Here is a 15404-nt window from a genome sequence, read left to right on the forward strand (position 1 = left end):
CCGGTGAAGTAAAGTACATGTAATTATAAAGATTTTTCCAAGTTATACAAATCACATAAGGCAGATAAAGAAATAAAAATCGTTATAACTTTTCGTTTACGTTGATTTTGCAGCGTGACAGTATAATGACAAGTGCAAAAGAACCATGTCATGAAGTTTTTCTGATAATCAATAATAAATCTTAACCTTCATAGGAAACAGTAATGAGTATCCTAATGTAACTTCAGTGTTCTTACAAAAAATATACCTGACAAATTTTGGAAATATATTTATATTTAAAAATGCAACAGAAAATATCAGATAGGAAAGCGAACTTCAAAGTATAACACAAAGCGCTTTCTTCGTGTGAAATTGCTTATAAGTGTTGAAATCCAGTATTTACTGGCATATTTCCATAAATGTTTTCATACAAAACTCTAGAGGTGAAAATTATTCGAATAATTTAATTTCTGAAAGATGCGGTTACAGTAAGAGCATAAAAATATAGCCATAGATAAACTGCTGGTAGCTATCACAGTATTATGTATTTAAAAGAAACCTACATTCCCATAAGATTACCTGGTAACATTAACATCATTAATATTTAATAAGAAGTCTTCTTTCTTGTTTCTTGCAGCTTAACTCTAGTATTCTTATTTTAACTCACCGCTATTCCCTCGGTCTCAAATTATTCAATGCTGTTTTAACTATCTGTGCGGTCTGTTACACCTTGAAAGTCGTCGACATCGTCACGTTATCATCTTCTTAGTCATTGTTCAGTCTCTTTTCCCAAGTTAAGTGATCTTCAGCATAATCATGAGCATTAGATATCTCCGTTTTCTTGAAGCTCAGAAAATCAACTAGCAAGACGCAAACAATCACTAAGTGGTCAAATCATTTTTAACATTTAGTGGAGTTCGTTTTCTGAACATTTTGAGTAAGGGAAAAACTACGCGAATATTAAAAAACATATTCATAGCATTCTGCTAAAATGCTAAAAGAAAAACACGCGAGGAGAGGAATTATGCGAGTAAATACGGTACTACGGAGTTTGTTAATCTAAGAGTTAAAATATCAAGTAGAGTAGTAATATAGTGTTTAGATTTAGAATAAGCTAATGTAGTAGCGATATTATTAATTTAATTTATGAAATATGGAAATACTGCGGTTAAATATCTTAACCTTAATGCATATTGCTTATCTCAACATCGAGTTCCGCTACCTTACCTCATTTTTATTACTGTATTCTTTGTCAGCCTAATTAACAACACAAAACATCAGCTCATTCCAAGGACATCATGGACACTTTCACAATAAGATAAGACGTGTTGATTAGGAGTTATAACTAGCCAGCAGTTTGATGTTCTGCACTTGATCCATAAGCCAAGAAAATGCAATATGCAATTTGTCTCGGCTTTCTTTGTGATGTTACTTACAAATAATGAATAAAACATGCACTGCATAGAGAAATCGATATTTATTGAAAACATTCACTATGGCGTCGCCGGGAATCGAATACGGGTTTTCAAATTATCTGGTTGATATCCTGGCCACTATATCATAAGGGTATTAATTCTTACAATGTTAAGTCAACATAGCTATTCTTAAAAAAGCTGTTTATTTCTGTTCTGAATGTTTTGCATTATTTTTTCCTCTTGCTTTATTTCCGATGCATCCACGTAAATTCTCAAATTTTGAAGTCTACTAAGTTCATGCTTAGTATAAGAACCGTATTACTGTCTTAATAAAGCAGTTTAAAAAAATCTGATGTGTACACCACTTGACTTACTTGTACGGAATATTAAATTATACGCATATTTTCCTGCATATCATTTAAACTTTTCGAATTCTACTTCGTCGATAGCGCATAAACCACGATAGAATAAATGCACTCTAAAATTCACTATGTTTATTTACCATAGCGACTCTCTGGAGCTAGGTTCACTTAACAGCGTTACATTTCATTCATTTTATAACTCAAAATGCACAAAAATTATATCATCTGAAGAATTATCTAATTATTGCTACATGTTCTATCCAAATACTATAATAAATCTAAAATAATATATCAAGAAATTAACCAAATAAAAAAGAAACAGTTTTTCACAGACGATTCAGAGTCGATTACCTAATGCGTACTCGTAAACATTCTCTTCTGTCCGAATCAGACTGGCGACAATATTTGCTGCTAATACGCAGCACTTGTTTTCTCCAATTTCGTTAAATATATATTTCTCATTCAATTAATTCAGTTCTACTTCGCAGCAAGGCAAAACTCAAAATATCTTCATTTAAAATTGAAAGACATATAAAAACATAAAATACAAAAAATAGTTTAAGCAATTAAAAACGATTTTACAATTAAAATTAATTTCTGCGCAAAAACAAGAAGTTCGGCCAGCAGGCAAAAAGACAAATTTGTCGGTGCACAAAACTAAAAGTTTCCTTTTGGTCCTACGCGGCCGAAAGAGACTGAAGGCGTAGAAACTGGCTTAATTTGCTGTGACTTGATTTGCTGGAAAAAGCGTCTATTGAAAGAATAGCGTCGGTATAGAAAACTGTCTACACAAGAGAAAGGTGTGTATTTAATTATCGCAAAGCACACTAGGGCTATCTGCTTAAGGGGAGGGATGCCTTCGTGGAGGACTTTCTAAGGGAAACTGGCTCGTATACACGTTACACATGGGGAAAACCACGAAAACGCCCATGCAGCCAGCCCGTTCGCGGGATTCGAACCTCGGACCGAACTACCAGTGCTCAGCGACTTTACCACTCGGCCGCTGGTGGGCCAAGAGAAAGGACAATAAACCAAGCAGCCTTAGTAAGTGGTTAACTTCCCCCAACATCAATTGTTGCTTTCCCCTAAGTGCATCATCTGTCGATACTTAACACCAAATTATCTAACAGTCTTAAAAGAGCTCTTATTCTGTAAGGAGCACCTGTTTCAGACATCCATTGCTCCCCGGAATGTAAGATCATGCCGCCAGGTGTCTGCCTAAAGTATCACGCACATGTTTAATGGTATTTTAAAAATGGGAGCACGCTGACCAATGCATTTTGTGTATATCTTCACTTTCCAAAATGTCCTCAACAGTGAGCTCTGTATAGCCGTGCATAACTATTCATAAAAACAAAGTCGGGACCAGTGGCACCCCGGAAAAGATGCACCTGGGAAAGGATAACTTTGCCATAGTAACAATCTTCGTAAGTGAATCTCTGTAGAAAATATGGGGCTTCTTTCGTTCGTTCATCATAATGTCCCCACATAAGCATAACCACTCCAACGATCTCTTTTGATGTTAGTGGGGTGAAAGCGTGTCCTAATATCAACAGGCGCCGAGAATCGTTTGTCAGATTGAAACGATTTTCATCGGTAAAGAGGACGTGATTCCATGGATGACGTGCTTGTCTTCGTTTTCTCTACACTATTATATACGATGCCGCCGATAGGCTGTTGCCAGTTGTATGCAGCGCTTAGCCTGGCAGGTGAATAGGCCACCTTTATGAAGTCCTCCGGTTGTCTGGCCACATCTCAGAGGCGCAGTTTGGCTTCAGGGAGAACCGTTCCACTCTTAACGCTCTTGACATTGTTAAAGATGAAGTTCAAAAGATCAAAGAAGATAACCAGCATGCTGCCGTCCTCATGCGCAGGACCAGATCTCTGAAATCTCACATTTAACTCCATACTGAATGCGCGTTGGCCGTCGCATACAAAGACAACCTTTGCAGATGATGTCACTTTCATCGTTCGAGACCACAGCAGGGACGAATTGGAGAAAAACTGCAGCGAGGTTATCTCGCTCTTTGACAACCTCTGCACTGAAAAATATCACAGGATAAATCAAAATACATTATATTTCACAAGCCTAAACAAACTATCATAAGGAACCCGTGCATCAAGCTAAGAGGAGTGACGGTCAAGAGGGTCAAGGAATTAAAACTCCTTGGCCTCGTTTTGGATGAAAACCTCACTTGGATTCCTCTCTTGCAAGCCCAAAGGGTCAAAGCCACAAGAATAGCGACTAGAATTAAAAATATGCAGGGCAAAGATTGGGGATTACGACCCCACATCCTCAAGACTATTTACAAGACGGTAGTGGAAAAAATAGTTTTGTATGGGGCAGCTATTTGGGCCCTACCCATGACTGCGAGAAAATTGAATTTACTTAATACCATCCAACGACCTTTCGTCCTTGCTATCACGAAAACGTACAGGACAACGGCCACACCAGCGGCAGCGGTTCTAGCTGGACTTACTCCTCTGCCAATAGCCGCACTACAAGAGGCAACTGTCTCTACTGTCATGCTTCTTAGGAAGTCAGCCTCATTTAGGGAACTACATTTGTACCATCAGACTTTGAGAACAAAAATTCTCAGCTCAAAGTTCATTCCGCTAGTTATGGGTTGGGCATTCGTGCCCATACCTCTATGTCTCAGGATTTACGGGTAAGAGACGCAGGCGGTGCAAATACCATCAGCATATTTACTGATGGCTCAAAAATCAACGAAGAGGCAGGCTGCGCTTTTATTTCTCATTATCATGATAAAGTCTTAGAAACATGGAAAGGATACCTTGGACTTAATAGATCGGTATTCCAAGCTGAAGCAGTAGCATTGCGCCAGGCTATAACAACAGCTATGAAGTTTGTTGACCAAGAAGTTTGTATTTTCTCAGATAGTCAGTCGGCAACCTTTGCTCTTCGTGATCCATTCCATCCATCACCTCTCATAGCAGATATACAATGCCTGCTCAAAGAAAATGCGCATGACTGCAACATCCAGATTTTATGGATTAAAGCGCACGTGGGCCACAGGGGCAATGAGGATGCAGACACTCTTGCAAAGGAAGCTGCAAAGAATATCGGTGCGCAAGATGTCCAGATCCCGATTCCCAAATCTTATCTGAAGCGAGTGTGTCGCATTAAATCGCAGCAACAATGGCAAGAGGAATGGGGCTCTATATCGCAAGGCCGTAGAACCCATGACTTTGTCCATAGAGTTTCCCAAGATCGACTCATCTCAGTCCCTTTTCTTTCCCGTTTCATTACAGGCCACGGACCATTTCCCCAATATTTCTATCAAAGGGAAATATCAACAACTGATCATTGTGTCTGTAATGAAGTAGGTACACCTGATCATTACGTTACGTCTTTATCTCTTACGGAAGAATGGCACATGAGGATTTCTGATACTGACATTGCTTATAAACGCTTCTTCATTAAGTAGCCAGCCTATCTCAAGAAGCTCAATAGCATTATGAACAAACTTGAAGTACTAGGACTAGAATTATGCAGCCCACAATAACAGACTTAAATTTCGCAGAGATTCAAAGCACACTGGTTTTCAGTGGCCTCTGCAAGAAGCCAATCTTGAGTCAGTACGCAGAGTAACATTAGGCTGGGAACACGAAAAACAAATGTAAATATGATTTAATATTATCCAAATGTAAATAGTTTAATTATGTATATTTGTAATGAGCATATTAATGCATGGGTGCAATATTGTAAGCATGTGCATTTTATAAATAGAATATTGTGCAGCGTATTGTGAATAATGTATTGTACAGCACACTGTGTATAGTATCTTGGTAAAATGTGTAAGTGCTCGTAGCATGCGGAGCTATGCTTTGAGCCGCAGGATGCATAATAATTATAACTGTAGTACTACAACTTAATGTATTCAAGAGCACAGAATGTAAATATTATAGTGGTAATTATTATAGTAGTTATATGTATGTAAATATTATTGCATTGTGTAAATTTTAGTGCATTGAGTGATTTATATATAGTAGTGTGTTAACGTGCATATTATGAAATGTATAGTGCATGGTAAATACGGTATTTAATGTATCTAGCACATGTAATTTTTTAACTGCAATTAATTTAATCTGTAATTTTTTCCTTCAATGTGTATTTCTAACAGTGTTTTTTATAAGCTTTTTGTATTAAGAATTATGTTGTATATAACAAAGAGTTACTACCACTGCCTATATTATTTAATCAAGAGTAATGTTCAATGTAATATGTAGCCAATACACACAGTGCATTAAGTGTAGAAATGAGTTTTGTAAGGTGTCCTAAATATAGTGTAGTGTTCAATGTAATATGTATTATAAAAATTTTAGTGTATTGGGTGTTTTATATACAGCAGTATGTTAAGGTGCAATGTAACAAGTAGAATGTTTAATTACAAAGTTATTTTTGGTATGTTTTAAGAATACAACAAAATTTATCCCACAGTTAACTTTTAACATGTTACTTAATCAAAAGTAATATGGGCTGTACTATGTCCTTAAATCTGTATTTTGTATATTATAAGTACAGCACAAAGTAAACAAAGAGGATTTCTGTGTGCAAAATGTGTAATCTGTTTGTAATGTGCAATTTTGCTCTTTATTTAAGAGCTTTTAATTTATTTATCTGTTGTATCAAGTTGTTTATTTAAGTCTGTCTTATATAACGAAGTTATATACTATATAATCCAGTTATTTCTTATTTAAACAATTAACATTGTTCAGAATGTATGTTGAATTGTCAAGAATAATGTTCAGCGTAATATGTTGCAAAATATAATGTATTAAGTGTAGCATTGAGTTGTAAATGTGCGTTAAGTACAGTGCAATGATCAACGCAATGCATATTATGAAATGTATATTGTAGCGAGTATGTGTAGCAATGTGTTAACATGCGATGTAGCCAGGAAAATGTTTAATTTCGCATGCAGAAATATATATATTTTGCCTTTGTATGGCCATTTAATTTGCCCTTGTATTGTTTTCGGAGTGTAGCTTCAGATAGTTGCGGGTTCCGGACGATACCCGACTAGTCTATGTAAGCCGTCCGGGTATCCGGACCTGCTCTCACCTGTCACCTGTCCTCCGGTTGCCGTACGGAATAGCTAAACAATGTTGCTAGTTGTCTAGTTTCATTCTCCTTTCGCCTGTAGGGTGAGATATCGGTCAACAGTCACTGTTGGTTCCGATAGTAGACCCCACCGACCTTTCTTACAGTTAGTTGTACCTGTCGTTTGGAAGGCTTTCCAATATCGCGAAACAACACTTTAATCAGTTCGAAAATCTTGGGCGACAGACGCGAAACTACGCTCCTCCTCAAGTTTGCCAATCATTCGACCACGTCTGAAGGTATCTTGATGTTTTCTTGTAGCCATACTGCAAGGACACTCTCACGTTCATTTGCCAGAAGAATGCATTCCTTTCTTCTTTTTAAGTTGCTTGCGCTGTCTTCTCGCGTTTTGAGTATCCTAACGTACCTTCTGACGGCATGGTCATGATATGTGCATGTGCATAACCTTTCTAATGAGTTGACTTCTCATTGTAATGACCGCAAAAAGTCCTTTTCAAGAATTAGTTAGTTTGCGCACTAACTAATTCTTTAGTTTTGCGCACTAGTGTATAATCTTCTATTGTACATTAAATTTGGTATAGGAAACAGTTTTTTACTACTGGGGTAGTTTAGTTACCACAATCGATCACTACAAGCCTTTTTTTTAAATTTTAACTTGGCGAAATACGACATTAAAGTGAAATAATATCATTAGCAGTGAAATAATGTGATTCAAAAATTTGATATTACAACAAAAGTAATTGTTTCGCTGCAGATTCAGATTTCATTTTAGAAAAAATAAGACACTGTAAAAATATATGCTTTGACTTCCTTTTATAAAAATATACCAAGGACAGAAATTTGAAGATTGGATAAATGAGAAACGGCTACATGTTTATTTTTATGGTTTTCGCAACATGAACATTAATTATTTACGTTAGAAAGTCCTGCATGAAGACATACTTCCTAAAATAGGGAATCGTGTATGAATATAGCTTTTTCGTTAATTGACTAATCAAATGAAACTATTCTTTATATTACTTGTTTGAATCAGACCTTTTTTACAATCTCTAAACAGATTCTTTGATTATTGTCATTTAGAAACGGCTACATTCAGATATCAACTATATGTCAATCATCTATTAAAATTCATGATTAAAGTACCTTTATTTATTTATCCTTTTCCTTGGGTTGGAACATACATGTCCCACATATTTTACTGCTAAATAAGTTTCAAAGAAGTTTAGTGTACTATTTGCTATTTAATGCGGAGCAGAAAATGAAGGACCCTGTTTATTTGTTTTCCTATTTCTTGCAGATTTAATATCTAACTTAATGGCTTCAATACATAAAAATATAGCCTCTAGCCTTCATATGAAAATGTTAATATTAAACTTTCATGTAATATTCAAAACTGTAATAAATTCATATATTTAATTTTCTAGAATTCAAAAATGTAAAATTTTAATAAAAATACACGTTTGGAAAACTGATAAAGATACAATCAGCGATTTACATTATTATAACTTGACTACTTTTGCTATAAAACTGGTATTCGGTATGATTTCAAAATATGCAATTAGGAAGCAAAGAAAAGGGTCGCCTTGAATATTAACTGCAATAGGCACATATAGAAGATGAGCAAAGGAGTTTGTAGAGTCAATTAGGATTTTTTTGAAACAGGGGACATGAAAAATGAGCAATGCCCTCACGGAGTCTCGAACCTGGATCTCTCGAATACGCGACAAGTGTGCTACCGTTACACCACGAAGGCATGCAGAAAAGAGGAGAAAATACATTACATACTCTCCCTTTTAAAGAGTGACTGGGGATTAGGGAACCCAGTTGCCAAATCTTTGTGACGAAGAATCATCATCACCGCCTGGGTGCCACTGTGGAGTCATTAGGTTATTTTGAAGCAGGAGACGTGACAAATGTGCAGTGCCTTCGCCGGGACTCAAACCTGGACCTTTCGAATATGCTACAAGTGTACTACAGTTAATCCATGAAGGCATCCAGAAAGGAGGGACAAAATATCTTATAAGTTACTGAGGGCTATTTTAAGGATTTACATTAAATGTCTTAGTTCTAAGCTTGCTCGTGAGTTAGTAAGTATCCAGATACTGTTAGATATATTTACCTTGCAAACATCATTGAGAACAATGTCAGTGACAGTAAGCAATTGGTATATTTTAAAGCTGATTTCTCGTAGTCATACGTCTTGTACATTTCATTAACACTCGAAATGTTAATTGTATCAGTTGAGTCAATGTCGGTTAAGATCTACTCTGCGTGTGGAACTGCCAGTCTGTCTCTATCAGCAGAAAAAAGTCATCATGCAACTACAAGGTAACTAATAGCTTAGCTCTCTCAGCAGTCAACTTTGGTTACTAATTGCCAAAGCAACCAGGAAAATTGATGTATCGCTGTATTGTCTTTTTACGGAGTGAAATGCTTGTAGTATTTGCATCGATAATACAGACCAAATAATTCTGACTTCGTTTTGCTGCCAAATCAAGTTACAGTTTAAATTTTAATCTTCAGAAAGATGCAATTTATTCCGGAATTACAACTTAATGGTTGTCTCCAGTTGATGGTCTTATAGAAATCCAGATAATTTAATCGTCTAATCATCATCACCATCTTCAGAATGTTCACTAAAGTCTCACTTCTCATTGCTACGATTGGCATATCTGAACACATAAATTATTAAGAGTTGCAACAATCTACTTATTTTTATTTTAAAAGTAGACATAATGTTGTAACCAAAAGATCCAAAATTATAATCTTTTATAAATAAAGTTATAAAAGATCCAAAGTTACAATAATCTACCTATTTGCAATAGGTATTATCGTAACTCTTTATTATCGTAACTCTTGTTGCTTATAGAACATCTGTTTGCAATATAGGTTTTATAACCAACTAAAGACATATAGCTAAGGTTATAAAATATTATATTAACTGTCAAGAATTGCAAGATATCTTAGTTCAAAAAACACTAATTCGAATCACACATAACATCAAGATACATGAACACTACAAATCAGGTTTCTAAACTCCCATGTTTATTCACGCCTAACACACATTCAACTGGCGGTGCCAGATCCAAGAACAAGAAGTATATATACATCATAAAAGATTTACGCCCTCTTTGGCGATTAAAATATATTTTCACATAAAATTTCTTACACACTGGGCCCGGCTGAACTGTAGTTAAGAACAATCAAGATTATCAGTGTTACATGAACATTTTCAAGAATTATTTTCAAGAATCATTATGCATTTCAATACAAATTCAAGTTTTGTAATAAAGAAATGTCACAAAAATATCAAGAACATGTAAAATTTACCATGTGTTTCAAGAGTATCAAGAAAATTTTCAAGTAAATTTCCTCAAGAATTATTGTTATAACATTCCTATTCAAGCATCAGGATTTAAATCAAGAATTTATATGACTCAAGATAATATTAAACAAATTATTTCAAAATCAAGATTATCATAATTCAACTAAAATACTATAATTATTACAAGAAATATGTCTTTTTTTTTCAGAATTAAATTAAAATTTTTAAATACACTTATACATTTCTACAACCTTAAAATTTTCTAATATATACATTTCTTTAAATAAAATAGCAATTAAATAAAATAGATACAACATTAGTAGCATTACGATTATATTTTCAGTAAGAAATATACTATCATACAATATTAATACTCTTAGCACTCTAGACGGAGACAATGGTGCTATGACTTGTCGCATCGGTCGGGAGTTATAACGCTGACACAGTACACAGTTTCTTATAACACGTTTCACATTTTGTCTATATCTAATTATTCAGTACTTTTCACGGAGGAACATGAGAGTACTAACTACACCTGTATGAAGAACTCGTTCATGTGCAACACGTACTAGAAGATCTGTAAAATGAGTTTTTGAAGGAATAATTATAGGATGCTTTTCATGAAAACTTAAAGTTGATTTTTGTAGTCTTCCTCCTACTAACAAAACTCTTTCCTTAGTTAGAAAAGGATTTAGTTCATAAATGTTTCAGTGTTTTGAAATCAACTGTCCCGACTTTAAAATATTAATTTCACCAGAAAAATGTTCATATTGAACTTCTTTTATCAAATATAATTCTGCGGCAAAAAGTTCTTCTGCTATAAAGGGTCCGGTTTTCTTGTCAGTTTTATTTTTCAGATTGCGAATAAACCTAAATATCCATGCAGTTACTCTAATAGCTCTAATTAATTTACTATAATTTTCAAGATTCAACGGAGAATTAGATTTTTCTGCAATAGACGGTAGTATTGTCGTATCATTTATACACTTTTTGCGCTCTAATTCAGCATCAGAAAACTCCGTTGTCACGATAATTTACTAGGCCAAGCACTCACTGATTCAACTAACCAGTCTGGCTATGACTGCCATAATCTTGAAAACAACAAATATTCGTCTGAACATCTTTGAGATAAAATGTCCGCTGGATTGGACTTCCCATTACAATGTCTCCAGTTATTTGGGCAAGTTAATGATTGTATTTCAGATATTCGATTTTTTACAAACATTTTACATCGTTCAGGAGCACTATGAATCCAGTGAACCACTATCATACTGTCAGTCCACAGATAAATATTTTCTTCATGAATTGAAAACAGCTCTTTTAAATGTTTAGCAAGTATTGCTGATGTTAATGCTCCTAGCAACTCTAACCTTGGAAGTGTGAGTTTTTGTTTTATTGGCGCAATTCTAGATTTTGTTATAATGAATGCTACCTGTCCTTCTTCAACTGACCTAAAATATGTAACTAAACCATACGCTTTAATAGATGCATCACAAAATAAATGAAGTTCGATATCCTTATTTTGATTCAATTTGCCGAGGAAATATTCTCGAGAAATTTCAAATTTCTTTAACTTTTCAATTTCACCGCTCCACTGGGACCACAACTGCTTACATTCAGTTGGAACTTCATCGTCAAATTCTAAGCCCAACTGCCAAATGTTTTGCATTATCAATTTTTCACGTAATACAAATGTCGCCAAGAAACCTACTGGTTCGAAAATAGTAGCAGTCACCTTTAATATATTTCTTTTTTGTGGTTTTTCTACAACTATTTAATGTTTCGCACAAGTTGTCTATGTTCAAGGAAATTACATCTTTACTCGTACACCAGTTAAGCCCTAATACTTTTAAAGAACTATTTAGTTCATTTTCTGATTTAATTATTCCACAATCATCCCAAAGTTTCTTTAGTTTCTCGGAATTTGTATTAAACTGACGCAAATTCATTCCGGCATCTTTAAGTACGCAATAGGCTCCAGTACTTAACTTAAAAGCCTGTTCCACAGAATCTGCAGCATAGAAAACATCATCTACGTATATCGAACAGTTCAACATCTCAAAAATATCTGGATTTTCTAACTCTATTTTCTTTATATGCTTTTTTATAGTGCACGCCAGAATAAAAGGGCTACATGATACACCGAAAGGAACGCGAGTCATTCGATAATGTTTCAAATTGTAATTATTATCAAAGTATGAAAACCGTAATACATCTCTATCAATTTCAGAGATTCCAGTCTGGAGAAAGGCTCTTTCAATGTCTGCTGAGAACGCATGTTTGTATTGTCTGAACCGCAATATCAAGTCCAAAACAGAAGGATTCAAATTTGGGCCAGGCATCAAACAATTGTTCAGAGATACCCCATTACACTTCGAAGATGCGTCAAACACGATACGGACTTTAGTTTTTGATACATTTTTTCTTACAACTGGAGAATGTGGCATGTAATACATTTTACTACCATCACAACTTTCAATTTCGCACTCTTCAATTATTTCACTTTTTAACTGTTCGTTTATTATGCTATCATAATTCGCCCTAAGCCATTCATCACTTTTTAGTTTATTAACCAAAGATACTAGACGTCGCTTGGAATTTTCTAAATTATTACCCAAGTTTGCATGATGTGATATCCATAACAAACGAGCTACATATCTACCATTAGTAAAATGCAATTCTTTTTCAAATTTCTCAATGACTGATTTAACGTCAGGATTCTCGTTCTCATCTAAACCCAGATGGTCTAGACTCCAAAACCTTCGCAAACAGTCATTAACTGAATTATTATCTTCCTTCAAGTACTGAGAAGCACTAGTTGTAAAAATACAGGCACTAGACTGATCACCTTCTAAATATCCAACTAAAGACCAACCAAATATAGAAGACACCGCAAATAATTTATTAGTTACTCCTTTCTTTTCGCCTGTTTGCATTTTTCGCCTGTTTGCAACTGTTCTGATTCATGTTGACATGAATCAGATCCTAACAATATTTTTATTTCAGCTGCTTCACCACTATCGGCTAATTTTAGATTTTCTGATTTTAATATTTCTAAAATGTTTTTGGAGGGAATTTTTTTGATCGCTTCAGAAATTGTATCTGTAACAAGAGCATCAAAATGATTGAGTCATTAGGGAAATGCATACTTTTCAGGGTAATTTGAACATTATATTCTATTAGTCTACCTTGGCTATACCCAAATGAATAAATATATAACCTTTCTTTCCTTAAAGTCCTTAATTTTAGTTCTTTAGCCAAATCAGATCTAAGAAATGACCTCTGTGATCCACCATCAATTAAGATTTTTACTATTTGGCTTCTAGTATTATCTGTATCTGAAGCGTAAACAGTGCAGGTTTGTAAATATACACCTTTATCAGCAGTTTCAGAAACAGTCTCAGAGTTAAACGACAGGGATGCAACTACATTCTGCTTAGAATCTGATACTGTAACTACTTTCTGTTTAACATCTGAAATTGCTTCCACTTTAGGAAGAATATTTTTACAAAATAGCTTATGATTTAAACCATTACACAACTCACAAGGTTGAAGTTTCATTTTACATCTGGAAGCTACATGACCTCTCTTAAAACAATCGTAACAACGTCCATAATCGTTTTAATATCGCTATTTTTTGCTCATTAGTTTTCTCACATTTTCCTACATCATGTGTATTTTGATTACAATAGAAACAATACGACTTAGTGACTGTGGCTAACGCCGAAGCAGTAGGAACACTTGCCCCTTTTAAGTAATTATTTTTATTCTGTTTAACACCGTAATTTGTTCCCTTTTCTTTGAGTTTATTATTAAATTAGAAGCTTCCCGACTCTCAACTTCCAATCTATTGAATTCGAGAAGTTCTGTTAGGCTATATTGCTGTTTAGAGTTTCTTTTTCTATTAAACTCCAGATTCATATCGTCTGGTAAAAGTTTTAAAATAACAGTTCCTACAAGGGTTCCGTAAGCTTCCGACACAATACCCAATGAATTTAAGCTTCTTATATTGATTTCACAGGAATCGTATAGTGTTCTTAGTGCTTTCACATTGGACGAACTTCTAACCGGTTCAAGATTCAAGAGTTTATTCATGTGCAAAGATATTACCAAATCTGTTCGTCCAAATCTTTCTTTAATTAAACTTATAGAAGCGTCATAATTTTCATTAGATAGTGCAAATCCGGATACTGCACTTAAAGCAGGTCCTGCGAATAAGGATTTAAGATAGGTAAACTTCTCGACCTTTGTTAACTCATTATTATTACCAATAGCATTTTCAAAGGAATTATAAAATTCCAAAAATAAACTAGGATCACCATAATATTTAGGAATTGAAATTTTAGGTAATCGAATGTTAGTTTTGTTTTCGACCTTTACGGCAGCAGTATGGTTACCAGACGATTCACTTTCAATGCTCACTATCTGAGAATTTAAATTAAGTTTCTTTTTAGCCCTAAAAATACATAAACTTATTTTTTCATCATACTCTAACACAGTATTACATTCTTTCTCAATTTCAGGCTCACCCCCTTTAAAACAATCCAATATTTTTTCATTAATTTCTTTTAACGCAGACTATTTAGAAGTAAGTAAAAACACATTTTCTTCTACCATATTCTTATCCAAAATGTCTTTTTTAATTTCAGGTTCTACAACATTTATTATTCTAGAAATAGCTTGCCTCAGGACTTTTCTAGCAGATTTCAATTTAATAATATCGTCTGCCATAATAATAACAAAAGTAATTTGAATTCTCTTACCTGGTGCAGGCTTCAAATGGTATAATCCAAATTTGGTAACTCACTTTCCTGGTGAAGCACATTCACACGTATTCCGAACATTAATTCCGCCACGTTCAGTGAAAAGGAATAATTTTTCAGTAACACGAAAAACAACGCATTCTAAATTAAAAAAAAATTGTTCGTGCGCAACTGTTGGGCGCCAAAAGTATAAAATATTACATTAACTGTCAAGAATTGCAAGATATCTTAGTTCAAAAAACACTAATTCGAATCACACATAACATCAAGATACATAAACACTACAAATCAGGTTTCTAAACTCCCATGTTTATTCACGTCTAACACACATTCAACTGGCAGTGCCAGATCCAATATATACATCATAAAAGATTTACGCCCTCTTTGGCGATTAAAATATATTTCCACATAAAATTTCTTACAAAGGTTTCATATCCCCGAAGCAAGCTTTTTTGCATTTAAGAACTCGTAGAG

Source organism: Stegodyphus dumicola, chromosome 4, assembly GCF_044657685.1.
Source record: "Stegodyphus dumicola isolate Sdum_Otavi_A_Nest chromosome 4, ASM4465768v1".
Classification (NCBI taxonomy): Eukaryota; Metazoa; Arthropoda; class Arachnida; order Araneae; family Eresidae; genus Stegodyphus; species Stegodyphus dumicola.